This window comes from Haliotis asinina, chromosome 7 (genome assembly GCF_037392515.1).
Source record: "Haliotis asinina isolate JCU_RB_2024 chromosome 7, JCU_Hal_asi_v2, whole genome shotgun sequence".
NCBI classification, from domain to species: domain Eukaryota; kingdom Metazoa; phylum Mollusca; class Gastropoda; order Lepetellida; family Haliotidae; genus Haliotis; species Haliotis asinina.
The window spans coordinates 704,026-718,255 of NC_090286.1; the positions used below are offsets into that span (position 1 = coordinate 704,026).

The following is a 14,230-nucleotide window of genomic DNA, read 5'->3' on the forward strand; positions in this document are numbered from 1 at the left end:
TATGTTTTATTTGCCATTTTAAGCACCACTCGTGGTATTCAGTTCGTTCTTCGCCTCCATTACCCCTTCCAGCTACCAGCTCAGTAGTATAGGGAATGACAGTCCGAAAACACTTTTCAAAAACCCCTCTAAAAAGCCTCATTTAGTAAATGAGGCTTTGGTGGGACCCTTAGCTCTTGCTATTATTGCCCCTACTACAAAGCCACACCATCACGTTTACCGTGACTTGGCAGGCGGTAACACTGTGCCGTACGGTACGATCAATAATTCTTCTCTTACAAATCCCCTACCCGGCCCACCCCTCAAGTAGTACAAGTTAGGTTCGTCGGCTTTCATATCCACTTTATCTATGTTGTAAGTTTTGACCGACCATATAGGATCGGTGGCTCGCTTACGGCTATCGCCCTCGTGTTCCCCCGGCTGGTATAGATACCTAACTAAGGCCCTATCTGGTATCTGTTTCTCCTTTCCACGCAATGGAGCAGACGACTCTGCTAACACTGATTTTAGTTTGATAGCGTCTGCCGGTTTCTTACCGGTGAGACGGGTTACTTCATGGTTGATTGCCGACACCACCTCGGGTAACCTCGCTACCCATTCAGTCGATCGTTTTCCAGTGGTTGTCATTTCCCTAGCATATTGATGGCCGAACAAGCGCTCAGCCAAAGTCCTATTAAATCTCTCAACTATAGCTTGGCTGCGATGGGCTCCGGCCGTGCCACGTCTGACCTTTGTATCGTGTTTGGCTAGCAGTTGTGAAACGGCACCCATGAACTCCCGTCCTGGATCAACTTGCAGCTCTGTTGGCCAAGTCAGCGGACTGCGTTTGTATATACGTTCGAATCCTTTGGCTACTTTGGACGAATCTTTCGTGGTCAAGGGTTCGGCTTCCTTGTAACGACTGGCTACGTCCACTACGGTTAAGGCATACTTGTACCTCTTATCGTGGGGTAGGAACAGTAGGTCTGCCTGGTGAATGCTATTAGGTATGTTAATTCCGAAACTCCTTCTAGGTACGTAGCGTGGCGCCGGCAAATAGATCTGCCACAGGGCTTGTTTTTCAAGCCACGCTTTGGCTTTCTCTGGTGATACTCGCGCCATTTTAGCTAGCTTATCTACTGCGCTAGCTCCTTTCCAATATCCACGCGGGCTGTAATAAATAGCCTCAAATTTTTTCATGTCCATACGCGTATGTGTTTATACCATCAATAGCTATCCAACGTTTCGTGTCCATAGGCGATAGGGATGTCTTGTTTATAGTCAGTCCGTATATCTTATGTCCATCACTTCTAAGCGTGTTCATCTTATGCCTAAAGGTACGGGTCTTGAACAGAGCCTCCTTGAATCTGGCGTGTTTGATGTGTTGTTTCACCACATACTTCTTAACCCCTTTAGCTTTTCGGATCTCACTATTGTCGGCTTTCAATATGGAGTACATCTTAGGCCTCAAACCTATGTACTCAGCTATTGGCGTGCCAGCACACTCGTCCTTCATCTTACCTAGGACCTTTTTATTTACCGTGCTGTGTATAGTATGGGTCTTAGGATAGTCGCTGGTGTCGTATAAATCGAGGTGTTTCCCCATGTCCTCGTACACGTCCTCGGTTCGAATCTCCATCAGCAGGGAATCAGTGTCAGTGTACAACACTTCGCACCTGTCGCCGTACTGTTTCTTGAGCTCGTTGTAGTAAAAGTCGTACATCAGGTGTTTGGATAAATCGAGGATACTCATCCCAACGTAAACAGGTCGGTTGAATTTTATGTGACTTTTCTTCATGTGTATGGCAACTAGGTCGTCTGTGAATATTTTATTACGGTTGAATGCCGGACTGGCTATCAATTTCCTGAGCTTGTCTTCCTCACTAGATCTAACCAGTTTCACGGTTACGCGTTTCCTCAGGTTTTCCATAGTCTTACCAAACACCGAGTTGTTCATGAGCTTGTAGAGATTTTTCTCAAAATCACTGGTGGCTTTTTTTCGTAGGTCTGTGTTCATTCTGATGTAGGGCTCCATCCATGGGCTCTGGTCGAACATGAGCACCCTGTGTATTTTGGTCAGCCTCATACCCAATGACAGGTACAGCTGTAGGTTGCGATAGTGAACTATGTACTTGGTCTTATTCATTAAGTTAGGCACGAGTTTCTCAACGTCCGCCACACGACCACCTGACAAGTTATGTTGGTACTCAGACATCCAGTCTGTGTTAACCTTCATACGTTCGGGTGCAAGGGGATAGCTGTTGTGCGATGCGTGTAATGCCTTGGGATACTCTAAGTCAACTTCGAGGATATACCCTTTGTTCGAATCTGGTGCAATGCTCATAACATCAACGTGGGGTACCCATTCGAATCCCCCTGTAGGTAGATACTGGCTCATGGCCCAGCCGTACAGGTTATTTGCGTCGAGGTAGAGAATGTGATTGGTTGGTTTGTTAGGATCGTAACCTTTCACGTATTGATTATTTGCTTTAGCGTATCGTTTGGATGCCATGGAAATACCACCTCGCAAGCCTTTCTCAATGAATAGGTGCATGTCGTAATCTGTGAGCAATTCCAAATTAACTCCGGTCTTTTTAAGCAAGGCGTCCCACGACAGACCTGGGCTGGTGTAATACCATGCGGGGTCGAGTTTATACTGCTTTAAACAGGTCCGCCTGAACGTTTCAAACACGTCGGCTAACAGCAGTACATCTGTCCTCAAGTACAGGTCGTGATAATCGCCAAGGTTCTTACAACCCAGTTTATTCCATACGTTAATCGCGTGCGAGTAATCGTCTCGTGAGACGGACGCCTCATTCAGCTTGCTATAAAAGCAGTCGATAGGAGGTAGTCTGGTCTCTGTGAACTTAGCCCAACTATCCATGTACTCATATGGGTATACGCCCTTCCTCATGAGCAGGTGTCTAGTCTCGGCGTCTGTGTATCGATCTGTGATAGGGAAGGTATTGTTGGCCTTGACCAGACTGTCGAGTGACGACAGGAGGAATTGAAACGAGTCAATGAACCTAAGTCCGTTTAAGCTGAAGGAGATGTATCTCTCCATGTTGTTTGGGATGCACGATATATTACCATCGATTTTCGCGATGGCCTGCATGATCAAGTGAGAGTCGTATCCTCTCAAGTTGTGAAAGACAACGGGAATGTTTATTGTCTTAGGATTGATTTTAAGCTTGAGGTTGCACGCGTTGTGAGCGGCGCCTCTATACTTACCAGTTATATGGCAGTGATCTCTCACCGAATCACCGTTAAGTGGCGAGTCGCACACATGACAGTTAGTGCTACTGGCGTGAGCTAGCTTGTCGGCTCTGGTCATACGCATTGGAGCGATTCTATACAATGCATTCCTAATAATTTTTTCTTCCTCCTGCAAGCACTTTAGAAACCTTTCAGCCGCGTCAGGACCCCTATACACTACCGGAGCTTTCGTTTCCCCGTCACAACGGACGACAATGTATCCAAACGAACAGGCTTTATGCTCTTGTGTTTTGTGTGTGAAGGCACCACTGGGAGCCTCGCCGGCGGCAGCCACTAAGGCTTCGAAGTCGGCGTATATTATATAAGGCACAGACATTTGGTTCTTGTGATTGTCGAATTTTAGGATATTTTCACCTTCCTTAGGCATGTCGACTCGTATGGCCGTCTGCCCAACACCTTGGCAATCCTCCAGGTGGGATTCTAATAAATCGGCCCGACTGAAACAGTGTAGGCATCGTACACAAAAGTGTTTTTCCCCATCGTGTTTCGACTGGTCGTGCAACAACCGGCTGAGATGTTTTATCCACGTGTAGTGATACTTTTCACCTTTTTGAATCATGAATAAATTAATAACTTGACAATCCTTCACCGGGCTGACCCTGTGTATTATTGTTGTATTACCTTCGTGACCAAAAACATTTATAGCCAGATTATTCTGTTTTTCTACTTTAGTAATCTGGGTTATTGGGGTTGGTTCATCTATACCATCCCAGTTGAGCCCATCGTCCTGTGGATAATTAGAAGGCCTGTTCGGATTAGTGGCAGCTGGAAATATGGCTGACCTGAGAGATAACCTCAAGCAATCGTTTCCTCTATTCTTAACGTTTACTATGGCTTGTTTGTTCTTATAGTAGGGAGGCAAGTCTAGGTATGACCCACCTCTGAACGGCACGTATTTAGCTATATCTAGATAGACGTTATCGATTTTATCTACAGCCCACCCGGACCCTAAGTGTGTGTAGCGTTCTAGGTATTCTCGTATCTGCTGAAAACTTGTATCAATTGATGTGTCAATGGTCTCTGCATGTGTGACAACCTCTTGTTTACCTCGGAAGTAAGGCTGAACATACTCAGTGGTACTCCCAACCTGCTTATCGAGCGACATTTTCACTGTGATCTGAAACTTGATACTTCCTAGATTATTTAGTTCCTGGTTGACCTTATCAGCTATCAGAGGCTTAATATCTGTAATGTCTATGTTTCTATCAATGTGCATGCGCCAACCTCTCAAATAATTGCCTACGGCGTGCTCAGTGCGCACAAACTGTAGGTCAATAGCTCTATTCTGTCGTAATAATTCTACAAGCTGTGGTTTTCTCATACGAGAATACCCACCTAAACCCAAATCGTGTGCCTCGGCTTTCAGTTGTTTTATAGTTGGACGTGCTACTGGGGTATGTGATAACAATGTGGTTAACCCGGCTTTCCCCAATTTTGAATAACCCGTGTATCCAAGCTGTTTCGCTTGAGCTTTTAACTGTTTTACCGTAGGAGGGACTTCTAAACCTAGTAATCTCAACAATGCTGGCTTCCGCATTCTAGAATACCCGATAACACCTCTCTGTTTTGCGACCCTCTTGAGCTCGCGCACAGTAGTCATTGTGTTTACACCTAAGAGAACTAATGTCTAATTGGTTCACAGTAAGGGGAGGTAACTCCTCCACTCTTGATAAAAAATATTTTAATCACTTATTAACCAAACTCGGTTTGTTGGCCACAATTCTCGTAAGTCTTCCAACAGCTTGTGTGAATCTATGTAGGCATCGATCAGTGTTTGGTTATTTGATAACAATTTGATTAACCCGGCTCTCCCCAGGTTTGAATAACGCCGGCATCCAAGCTGTTTTGCTATAGCTTTTAATTGTTTTACCGTAAGATAGGCTTCCATATTCAAGACATGTTTACACCTAAGAGAACCAATCTCTAATTGGATTTTATCTTGAGCAGTCGCCTACGTTCTTTTATGTAGTCTTTTTTATTCTCGTATATGAGTTGATGTCTGACTACGTTCGCTCCGTGAGCTTTACATAAACAGTAGTGCCCTTTAACCCCGATACCACACACAGAACACGTGTAGTTAGGACTTCCCATATGGAAACAACAGAACCCCTGATTCCTGCATTTCCTACCACAGGCCTCGGTCTTCCCCATAAGTATATATTCACATCGGTATGGAGCGGGTCTCATGTTTACTTATATAGGTATTTTAGTTTAATTGCTTAGCAACCAACGCAGTAGCTGCTATACCCAACACTATGAAGCCCAGTTCACGATTCATTTGTCCCTTGGATGGTGTGTAGTACTGAGCGAGTGTGGGTTTATTGAGCGGTTCCAATTGTTTACCAGTTAGTAGATAGTATTCTTTCATTGCTTCATCAACATCGTTGAATGTTTGAACGGCATGGTTTTCACGCGTGAGTTGTTCGTTAATAAAATCGATCCTCTGGAGGCGTTTTTTAGCGTACTCGGCCTGTGCTCTTTGTAATTTCTCAGTAGCGAGATCGTGTCGCTTCCTTTCTTCCTGTATTTCAGCCGCGTGATCATCTCGTAGTTTCGAGAAGAGGAAATTACTCCCGGAAAATGCCAGGGCATTCACTAACGCCCCACCAACCATCATAGCTATCGTGGCCATCCCTATATTTATTTCATTATATTATCAGGTATTATTCCTTGTTTTACTAGGATGTCTTTTGTGGCCATCGCCATACCAAGGTTCATTATGAGCATACCCATATCCTGCAGGTTGAAATCTAGCTTGATAGTTGGTTGTTTAAGCACCATTTTAGTCAACCGAGCGTACCCTACTGCTAGACTGGCTACCACTGTGGCGTGGTATGCGTCGTTGACGAACGTTTTCCCCTCAGACATTATATATATGATATAAAATATTTTAAATTATAACATGATATGCGGGTCGACTGTGGGGGTACCCCCCACACCCCCAACAGTGGGGGTTACCACCTCAGGTACCACCTCACGTCCCTCACGTGTATATAACCACGAGATAGCCAAGGCAGCAGTTACGCCTACAGCCAACAACAGTCGGGTTGGGTTGGTCACTTTATGTTGGTTACACCACCGTTTTTTACCGGCAGCTACTCTCTTAGGATTCTTCTGTCTGGTTACTGTTGGAGGTACCACCACTGGGGTCTCCACCGTCACTGGTTCCTGTGAATCCACTGGGGTTTCCTGTGCAGCATCCATCTATACTATTATTATTATTCTTTCTCTCAAATTGGCAATGTTTTGCTGTGATAATCGCCGCCGTCACTGGAGCCAACAACATACCATATTTGTGGTACAAACCGCAGCTGATAGAGCTCACGGCGTGTTCGATAAAAGGGTCTTTATCTAGGTCCTCCCACAGGTAAAGTCGGCGCTCTGGTGGAATGGGAAGGAATTGTGATACAATACCGGTGTATATCTGGGTCATAGCCGATCCTATTGTCTTTGTCATTTCTGCTCCGAGCCGGGCCTCGTATCTAGCGTACAGCTTATCGATTTCTTCGGCTGACATTTTGTGAATTTTATCCGGAGTGTAGTCTCCAAAGTAATGTTTGGCTTTGCCGCCAACAGCCAACGCCACCAGTTTCTCTCGCTTGGGGGAATCCCCAGTTGGGGAACCCTCCACAGACAATTGTTCGAGCAATTCCTCACACTCCATCTTATAATATAACAAGTAAGATTTAGTTTTAACTATATAATACCCGATACAGACAAAACACAGAGAAATGAAAGTTAAGTTGCACACGACAAATACTTCAAATATCATAGCTATGCTTAGCATTTGCTTAGCTTTAGCTTAGCTTTGCTTAGCTTTGCTTAGCTTTGCTTAGCTTTTACTTAGCTTTGCTTAGCAAACTATATATGCTACTGGTTGGTCGGTCTTTAGTACGAGCTTAGTGTGTTTAGTTTCAGCGAGCTGTTTCTTCACCCGTTCCCGTTCTAATTTACTCATCACATCGTTCTCTCTCAAACACTCCTCGAACGAATCCCTGTCCTTACAGTGAAATAAGGCCACCCATCGCGTCTGCTCCCTGAGGTCTTTCAACACCGAGTTGAACTTCTGCGTTAGCACCCAGACGCTGTGATTTGCATGTCGGCCGGAGAAGGCCAGGTACGATAGCATGTCTCTCTTTTTTGTTATCTCGCGATTAGCGCTGCAGTCGTCCAGTATAAACAGCGTCGGTTCCCCTTTAAATTTCTCGTGAAGAGCTTTCAACCAGTCCTGCAGGCGTGTTCCAGGGTCGATTTTGTGTACGTCCGGGTCCGTCATCACCCAAGGTCGCGCGTATGTTTTATTCATGCCCAGAGTAGGGCACATGATAATGATGTTATCGAACACATCCTTGTAGTAACCCTCCAACATATCCAACACGAAAACGGTCTTCCCACATCCAGTCTGCCCGCATATGATAGCGCAGTGTGGGTCAGTGGGTAACCCCAGGGGGGTGTGGGGGTCTCCCCCATCAGTAGATGGCTTGCACGAATCTCCCATTGTCTATATTAAGTTGCGCGTCCATAATAACGTATAGATATAATTTCAACTTACCAGCGGTTTGAGCCTTCTTATTAATCTGGATGGTTATCCCTTCGCTGCCGTTATCTATACGGCGCCCGCTACCGTGCAGTTTATCATCATCCGTGGATCGCATGTCCAACCATAGGGCGTACTTGGTGGTCAGGTATTCACCGATCTGCACGGAGCCGAGGTCCAGGTCCTTTGTTATGTAGTCCCCAACTGGTAGCTTTTTTATCTCATCCCACTGCTGGTGTGGTCTCATGCCATGACTAAACAGCTGGTTGGGCACGCCCTCGATGGTAACTTCCACCTTTTCAATCTCGGGGTTGAAAAACTTCTCGCTGTCCCTCCGGAATGGATCGTAATCCTCCACGGGGACGACCAGGATACCTTTCATCGATCGCGCCGGCACGTTCAGGTTGATATTCCACACAGTGTCGCTCTTATCTCGCACGACTGATCTATGCCTCAGTACGCGATCGTACAGGATAGCCATCTTCCCAGAGTACTGGCTTCGAACCTGTCTGGCCAGCTCAGGGCTAGTGACCATGTCGAACTCCAGAGAGATGTTGTCTATGGCATAACTGGCCTCATCACCGTTCGGCGTACGCACTACTTTGCTATAGTCGTTAAACGTGAGCTCGTATTCTAACCTATCACCCAGCGCGGCCTGGTAAAACGGCGCGTGTCCCGTGAGCAACTCGAAGTCGAGTGGCACGCAGAATCGATTCCCGTATGCTAGAGCGATGGCCTTTTCACCGTCCGATAGCTTGTCTTGCTGGTCTGTCGTGAAGACATACCCTATGCGCGCCCGGGTTGATTTGCTGATACCCTGGTACACATCATTGACTCGTTCTCTCTCGCTTTTCCAGAGATCCTTATAGCAGTGAAACACGTCGCTGTCATCGATGCTCAGTACCTCGTTACCGCTGATCTTGACGGTCGTTTTCTTGATGATAGCTCGACCCACGTTCCGCACTAGCTCGCGTTTGTCGTTGTCGGAGGTCAACGTGATATTGAACGCCAGTCGAACAGTGCCTGGTACAATGAGGTCATTCTCACCAAGGTTTGGAAATCTAACCAGCAGAGTTTGGTTCTGGTCTATCTTGCTGGGATTGTTGGTGATGGTCACCGACTGTCGCACGGCTCTGGCACCTAATGGCTCTCTCAATTTTCTGAAAGGATCTAATTTTCTACCGTACATTGTTATATAAAAGAAATATATTTTTAATACTAATGGATGAAGACATACCTATGGATGATATGTGGGATGATAATGCCCAGGCATTCGATGATGAGCAGGAGACCTCATTTACTAGTTTGCCATTGAGCCAACAACTTTTAGAAACAACGGTAAATGATTATTACGAAAGTTTAAAAAGCGATAAAAACTACGTTGAACCCCAGGGTCGATACCATAAGGATTTTTTTATTGATACAAAGGGTGTTCTACGTCTTAAGTCTGCCCCAAAGGTTGACCTCTTTAACAAGATCACTAAAAAACCACTGGCCTTGTCAACTCTAGCCAGCCGCAATGGTGGTGCTGAATTTATCCGTGAACATCTAAACATGCGTGATTACGGTGGTGCAATACCTAAGACCGTTAAAGAAGATCTGCAAGCTACCAGATCCCACCTCACCACTATAGATGAAATGACGCCAGAGCGTGCTACAGAAGCCTCGGACAGCATAGAAAAACTGTTGAGCACCTACTGGGACAAACCGTTACCGGGATTTGACTTTCCGGTAAGGGAACTGCGCGGCTTAGACGAAGCCGTGAAACGCGTGCGTGGAGAACTCGTGAACAACATGGGGAAACTGAACGAAATCGACGAGCACATCGCTAGGGAAAAAACCAAACTCACCGAAACTGACGACGATGATATGAAGCGTCGCATCAATGAACGAATACGTGATTTAGAAGACGAGAGACGTACACGATTGGAAGCCGCTTCCTCGAATCGTGAACATCTTCGATCCCAGATCAGTCGCATTCGGGAAACAATCGATAGAATACTGAACGAAGATACAACTTTAGCCAACAGGATTCGGATATTATTCCGGGAGCAAGGGATCACCATCGCCAGCATTCTGACTGCATTGGGTTTAATCATATCAACCTTGGTGGTGTCACTGGTGGGGGGTGCCCCTGTTGGGTCTACAGGAGGCGGGGGAACTCCAAGTGGTGGTGGTGTTAAAGACTGGATCAAAAAACTCGGGGAAGGCCTAGCTAAACTGGCTGGTAAAGCCGCCGAAGCCCTTCCCGGCATCCTGGGTAGCATCGTCTCGTGGTTGTTGAGCGCTCTGTCTAAAACTGCCATGTGGCTCAGTCAAAACCTGTGGGCAGCCATCGTCGCCGTGGCGGGTCTGGTGTACGTAGCGGCTAAGAAATCTTTAACCAAATAAGTCCCAAAGTTACCCCACCAACCACTAAGGCTGTTTTATTATCAATATGCTGCTGATAGGTGGTGGAAACCCCCGGGGGTACCTCCACATGAACTTTAGGCTCCGGTGGTGGCGCAACTATACCCGTTTCACGTGGTTGGGTGTGTGGGATATAGGGGGTGTTAATATCAGGGTTGATACCCAACTTTTGATCCTTCGTGGCTATGACTATTTCGTTGTTATAACCCACCACTTTTTTTATTCTCAGTTGCATATCACTCGGAGCCATGTACAACCCCACGCCGAACACGTAATTGACTTTCGATCTGGCGTATTCTAATACGTTTTGGTAGCGTTCGATGGCCCTCGGGAGATCAACTGGTGAATTGATAGCATCATCAACGTTGGAAACGAATTGTGTCTGAGCGTCGTAAGCAGTTCCCTTACCGAGGATGTTAGAACGCGTCATCGACTGCGCACCCAACAGCGCCCACACGTACGTTCGAATCGAATCGTTCAAGCGTATTGTACCAGCACGAGTGAATCCTTTCGATGTTTTTGAGATCATTTTAGTCCAGGCTGTGGCTGCATCAGGACTGGTTTGCTTTATACAGCTGACATGGATCTTTTCATTCGTTGTGGGGCCTGTAAATGTATGACGGTGTGGGTTGTATGAACCATCTTTAGAACCGGCATAATATTTTCCGGACCTGTAGAAGTATACGAGAACTATACCGAGACCATGGTTCACACCAGGAAGGCGAAAGTCTTTATTCGTTGGAATCTCAAACTCCCCACAAATACGTTCATAAGCGCGTCTATCATAGGGGTTATTCATCATACTCCACGCTTTATCTTGGGGAAGAGGAGCACTTATTTCCTTCAATATTCGTCTCGTTTGATAATAAATATGAAACAAAATAACCGACTTACTCAGTTCGTCTATACCGTAGTCTGGTTTCACACCCGACCCTGTCGTCGCACACCACACAGCAAAGTTGAGTTGGTTCTGCCAAAACTGCATTGGGTTTTGATTCCAGTTTACCACCGCCTGCGCGTTATTAACGGACACGATATACTTTTCAAAGATATCAATAAAGGTTGTTTTAAACCCCGTACCATCTGCATTCACCACGATTTTCAAGTGTGCTAAATCCATATTATATTATATAATTTATATATTATAATATGTACATAACACTTCCAGGAATAACTAGCGGTGAGGCCGTTCAGCTGACGCACGCGATCGATAACACGTCAGGTCAACTCGAAGTCGCACTCTGTGATATCACCTACCTACCGCAATGGACTAACATTAATATCAGCAACAATAAGCTGTTCGTCAGTGGAACTCGCAGTCAGATAACTGACGGCTACTACAGCGTGTGCTCTCTAAACGACGAGGTCTTCAAACCCTTGGGAGCTGAACTCAAGATGAACGACTCAAACGGCACAGTGGTGTTAATCAACAACGGAAGAACCTCCTTGAGGCTAGGCCGACCATTAGCGAGGATACTCGGTATGTCTCCTGACGAGATAAAACCAACAACAACCGTCACAGGCACGAAGTTACCCGACCTAGTACCGTACCGAGAGCTGTACATTCATCTCGATCAGGTGAGCACAACGTACAACATTCAAGGAGGCCACCCTTCCACTATATTGAGAGCAGTGCCGGTGAAAACTGAGAAATTCAACGACGGTAGAACCGAGTCATTTTCACCACGGCAGTATAAGAGATTAACCCAGGGCAACATACCTGAACTGACAATATCGGTGTTAGATATAAATCATAATCCTGTAAATATAGGATACCTCAGCTTAACACTTCATGTAACATGACCAGCGCACAAGGGCCCGGAGTGAAAAAATGTGTCAATATCGGGATCTCCGACCTCGGAGACACACGCGGTTTCGACGCTCCCGGAGTAGATGGTAAAACGTACGCCTTGCAACTAAAAAACAACATTTACAAACGCGTTGAAGTCTCCTCCGGTGGAGCCCTAAGCGATGTAGTAGATACCACAGGAGCAACAGCCAACACTAAGTACGCCCTCGTCAACACCGGAGATGACAACTGGAGAATATACCCATCGTTCGGGGGTAAACTGTTCGACTTAGACGATGTTGAGAGCACTACCGTCGTCAAAAACAAACCATATATGCTCGTCTTCACCGAAGATGATAAGTGGGTGTTGTTACCCGATAACAAATGGTTTCTCAATATTAGACTCGTCTCCCCTTACGTGTTCACGGATAACAAAGACAACCACCTAAACAAAGTCGTGAACAATGGAACCCTGCTCGTGGCTTACGTCCCAACTCAGAGACGTAGTATAGTCGTCAGCCCAGTCAACACTATAGCAGCCCACATGCTATCGAGTAAACCAGCCATGCAAAACGTGAAATTACAGTTGGTGTCTGAATTCGAAGGCGTGGTTAAGATACTAGAGAGTCTACCGGCAAACTCAACACTGATCATCAAAGTCTACCTAGGGGAACCATCGGGGAATGATGTCGAGATCGTGAAGGGGATCAAACTCGGGTGGGTGAAACGACACCAGTTTCAAGTTTGCAACGTTTACGTGCGGGTGGGTGTCGACTCCAAGACCAGTCTGCAGGGGGTCAACGTGATCGTAGAAAACAAGATATCACTAATCAATATCTTCCTGCCTGACAACATACACTTCATGGGTATTAAGTTAACCCCTGAATTATTATCAGAAAACCAGTTGGAAATTATATCATAATAGTATAATAATGACTAGTCATCATCCCAACACTACGCTTAATGACCTGGGAGATACGGAGGGATTCGATCAGCCTGGTGAGGAAGATGAATTATACATCCTACACTTCAAAGACAACGTGTACAGACCGGTGCCGTTACCAGATTTTAAAAAACCTAAATGGCTGATCAACTTAACACTCACCTCACCTTATATCACAATAGACGAAAATAATTGGATCACTAAGATTAGGAACAACGGTATCTGGGCCGGGGATTTCATTCCGGAGGAGGGATTAAGAAAAAGTAGAAAAAATGGGTTATTCTCTTTCTTCGAAAATAAATTAACATTTAGTAATCCTGAAATAATAACCCCCCCTTTCACACTCATCATAGAAGTCTTCTTTTGGTTTTTAGACAATGAAAACACCTCAAGAGTACACCAAATTTTACCCGGGGTGTCAATACACTGGGCTAAAGAACACATAGACCAATATTGTTGTATTGTTACACAACAGGATACCCACATGGATCCTATAAACCACTTAATAAGCCTCCGTGGAGTTTCTATTACAACAGGAAATTCTATTAGCCTCTCACCTATTACCCTGATTGGGAGTCTAGAACTTATAGGCTTCAAATACATTGATAGATTTTTAACTGAACCCCAATTAAAATATCTTTCAAAATATATATTATAGGATGGGTCTGTACCCAGTCGTAGAGGAAGTAGCTAAGACGTTAGAAACCGTAGATGGGTTCCGCTTGAGGCAGTTATGTGATGTAAAACGTCAACTAGAACAAGACCGTGACACGCGGAAAGCACTATGTAAAAAATATAATAGAGCTTTCAATATCGTGGATGGGGCTGACACTACTCTTATGGCAACCAGCATGGGACTAGGGGCGGCAGGCGTTGGGTTGTTAACCACCATCGTGGCTGCACCTATAGTGCTAGGTATTGAAATAACGGCTGGGGTGGCAGGGTTGGTAGGGTTGGCGCTTAAGTTAGTATCACGCAGGCTTAATCGTAAGGCATTGAAACACGACGAGATCAGGGTTCTGGCCGAAGCAAAACTCAACACAGTGAGTGAGCGAATTTCCACGGCACTCTCTGACAGTAAGATATCAGAAGAGGAGTTTAGTTCAATCCTCTCTGAACTCAAAAAATATAACGGAATGAAACAAGATATTCGATCCAAGTCTCGTAAGTCTGCTATCAGCGAGGACGAGAAAAAAAAGTACATAGCACAGGGAATACAAAAAGCCCAGCAAGCCTTTATTATGAACACCAAAGAGATCGTAGGCGGTTCACATTAAACTGTTTCATTGATATAAAC

At 45.5% G+C, this 14,230-nt stretch overlaps 1 protein-coding gene across 1 annotated transcript in view; it reads left to right on the plus strand.

Annotated features, from left to right (window-relative positions):
- LOC137290746 (sterol carrier protein 2-like) overlaps positions 1–14,230 on the plus strand; it is a 28,039-nt gene that overhangs the window by 6,633 nt on the left and 7,176 nt on the right. The window lies entirely within an intron of this gene.